Here is a 3,686-nt window from a genome sequence, read left to right as displayed (position 1 = left end):
CCTTTTAAATGGATTGCTGTCAATTTATTAAACCATCCCCGATGATGAGTGTACTCATATCCAAAAGGAAACAAGAAGAAAAGCAATAAGCTCTATATCTTAGTTCATTTGGGCTGCTGTAACAAAAATACCATAGACTGGGTAAATTATAAACAACAGAAATTTATTGCTTATAGCTCTGGAGGCTTGGAAGTCTACGATCAAGGTGCCAGCAGCTTTGACATCTGGTGAGGGGTTTGTCTGCTTCCTAGATAGCGTCTTCGGGGTGCATCCTCACACGGCGGCAGTGCAAACTCCCTCGGGCCTCTTTTAAAAGGGCATGAATTCCATTCATAAGGGTGGAGCCCTCATTACCTAATCACCTCCCAAAAGCCCTACCTCTTAATACTAACACACTACTGATTATATCTTAACATATGAATTTTGGCGGACACATTCAGACCATAGCACTCTGATTAGAAAATGGCAGAAGATGTTATCAGCCTTGGGGCATCCTTCCAGAGTTCTTAGGGTAACTCCTAATGAATTAAATCAAATTCCAATGCTATATGGTTAAGGTGAGAAGATTTGCTCCAAATCCCAATGCTATATGGTTAATATGAGATGTAGCGGGGGAGGGTATAGAGAAGTGATACAAATGGCAGCTCCAATATTTGGGTTGAATTACCATGCTGTAGTGGAACTCACACAAGGACGGAACTTGCCTTGGGCAAGCCCCTATGTTTTGTTTTATTTTGTTTTATTTTGTTTTGAGATGGAGTCTCGCTCTATCGCCCAGGCTGTAGTGCAGTGGCACGATTTTGGCTCACTGCAACCTCCGCCTCCCGGGTTCAAGTGATTCTCCTGCTTCAGCCTCCCGAGTAGCAAGAATTACAGGCACCTGCCACCACACCTGGCTAATTTTTGTATTTTTAGTAGAGACGGGGTTTCACTATGTTGGCCAGGCTGGTCTCGAACTCCTGACCTCAGGTGATCCACCTGCCTCGGCCTCCCAAAGTGCTGGGATTACAGGCATAAGCCATCACGCCTGGCCGCCCCTATGCTTCTTAGAGCCTCTATTTTCTCATTGTAAATTGTGGGTGATAATGCTTACCACCAAGAAGCATCTGGGGGTTTTCTGGAAGTAGCCCAGCTAGCCCCAGGTCTGATCCCAATTGACAAAGTCAGTGCTGCTTTAGGAAATATACTCCCAAGTTCTCTGTGCCACTTTTAGTGCTACTCCAAGTCAAAGTTAAGCCATGGGCAAAGGAGAGGTCATGTATGAGCAGGGCCTGTGAAGTTGGGATGGAGATGGCAGGAATGCTGGGGGAAATGCAAGGGAAAAAGTAAGACTAAGGGAGATAGGCATGTTAAAGGCAAACAAAATGGAGCCCAGATTAGGAGAGAAGTTTGAGGATTGCTTGAAAACCAAGATGATATTTTAAAAAGATAGGTTTTTTTCCAGAAACCCATAACTTAAAAGATGAGAATAAGGAGAAAGAACGAGGGAAAGAAGTTGAGTGTCAGAGGTAGAAGGTGGGGGAAGAGGCAGAGTTTGAAAAGATGATAGGCCTTTCCAGATAAAGGCAGGCAGGGGACTGATAGAAAGTACCCTGGGGTTATGCTGGAGAGACAAGCCAGTGAGTGTTTCACTTGTGCCACAGCGGGCATCCAGGAGTGAAAGAGGTAGAAGAGCCCTCGTACAGCCTCTGTCTGATATTGCAGCCTGAGAACAGCCAGTGCTCTGCTGAGAGGCAGGGTGGTAGGGAAGACAACACAACAGGAAGGGGCAAGGGCAAACTAGTGTGTTTGCAATGCCCCTCCGTCTCCTCTGCTACCACTTCTCAATGTAACCCAGCGGGGCTGCTTCACCACTGCCCTCCAGTCACCCAAGGCTATTGCCGTTCTGACTTTCCACCCCACTCCAACGTACGCCTGCACACATTCACTCGGACACCTCAGAAAGTTTTCCTTTGCTATAGCTCAGTGATTTTGGCTTCTGTAAGCTACAGACTTGTGCTGTCCAATATGGCATCCACTAGGCACATGTGGTTTTTGAGCACCACATGACTAGCCTGAGTTGAGATGTGTAGTAGGTGTAAAATAAACACTGGATTTCTATAAAGGAACTGCTCTGTGCCCACATCCTGATGACCTTACACTATCCACATAGGCCACACAGGCCAGGCTCAACTGCAGGCTGACTCAGGTCCTGGCATAACACCCTGTGATCCTCCCGGAACACAGGAAGACAGGCAGTCTTGTGAGAATTTGCTACAAGAGCGTTTCTCAGTCATCTCCCTATCTTAAGGGAGGTTGCCATGAGGCAGCTTGTCACCTGCCTCCCTCATTCCAGTTAAGTATAGGGCTTTCTGCCTGCTTCACACTCCAGAGGGTACAGCTGCAGGCCATAAAACTGCTTAGCTGCAGTGTGGCATTGGCTACGCAGCACCAGGGGGTCCTACCATTCATGCTGCCTGTCATCTAGCCCCTTTTGTTGTCCTGTTATATTGTTCTGTGGGACGAGGGATGCAGGGAGCTGATACCATTGCTGATCTTGCTTTTGCTATCTCTATAAGGAATAAACTGTCTGGATCTGTCTGGATCTTTTGTGTGTGTGTGTGTGTGTGTGTGTGTGTGTGTGTGTGTGTGTGTTTTTCCCCCAGCTGAATGTGTCAGCTTGCTTGATATTTCCAAAGACTTAGTTAAAAATATATTTTAGCTGGGCTCGGTGGCTCACGCCTGTAATCCCAGTACTTTGGGAGGCCGAGGCGGGCAGATCACGAGGTCAGGAGATTGAGACCATCCTGGCTAACACGGTGAAACCCCATCTCTACTAAAAATACAAAAAATTAGCCGGGCATGGTGGTGGGCACCTGTAGTCCCAGCCACTCTGGAGGCTGAGGCAGGAGAATGGCGTGAACCCGGGAGGCAGAGCTTGCAGTGAGCAGAGATCGTGCCACTGCACTCCAGCCTGGGTGACAGAGCGAGACTCCACCTCAAAAAAGTAAATATAAGTAAATATATATATATTTTTTAAATCTCATTAATAATTGTTTTATACTGATTACATGTTGAAAGGGTAATATTGTGGATATATTGGGTTAATTATTAAAATTAATTCCATCTATTTATTTTTATTTTTGTAATATGGCTGCTGTAAAATTTAAAATTACATATGTGGCTTGCATTATTTTATACTGGACAGTGTTGCTATAGTTTGGTGAGAGGCTGAGGCAGGAGAATTGCTTGAACCCGTCAGGCAGAGGTTGCAGTGAGCCGATTGTGCAACTGCACTCTAGCCTGGGTGACAGAGTGAGATTCCGTCTCAAAAAAAAAAAAAGAAAGAAAAAGAAAAGAAAAGAGGGACTGACAGGGTTTTACTTATTGACAGGATATATATATACACACACACACATATATATATGTTATATATACATATTTATATATGTTATATATATATATATAGTGTGTGTGTGTATATATACCCGTAATCTCAGAATAAAAGGTAGATCTTTAAACTGAATAAATATAATTTTACAAAAACTCAATGCATTGTCCTGACTTTTCTTACAATGCTTCGGGCTGGTGAAAAATCCTCAGACTGAGGAGGATGAAATTTGGAAACCATTGCTACATACAGCTCATCTCATAAGGCGCTAACTAGCTAATTTGGGGAGGGTTGGGAGGATGTTGAGAAGTGACTA

The 3,686-nt window shown here is 44.7% G+C and overlaps 1 protein-coding gene across 4 annotated transcripts in view; it reads right to left on the bottom strand.

Moving 5' to 3' along the window:
- Positions 1-3,686, bottom strand: part of RPL36A (ribosomal protein L36a) — a 220,536-nt gene that overhangs the window by 129,892 nt on the left and 86,958 nt on the right. The window lies entirely within an intron of this gene.

Source organism: Macaca thibetana, chromosome X (genome assembly GCF_024542745.1).
Source record: "Macaca thibetana thibetana isolate TM-01 chromosome X, ASM2454274v1, whole genome shotgun sequence".
In the NCBI taxonomy this organism is placed as follows: domain Eukaryota; kingdom Metazoa; phylum Chordata; class Mammalia; order Primates; family Cercopithecidae; genus Macaca; species Macaca thibetana.
Note: the sequence above shows the minus strand (reverse complement) of the source record. Positions and strands in the feature narration are given on the sequence as shown.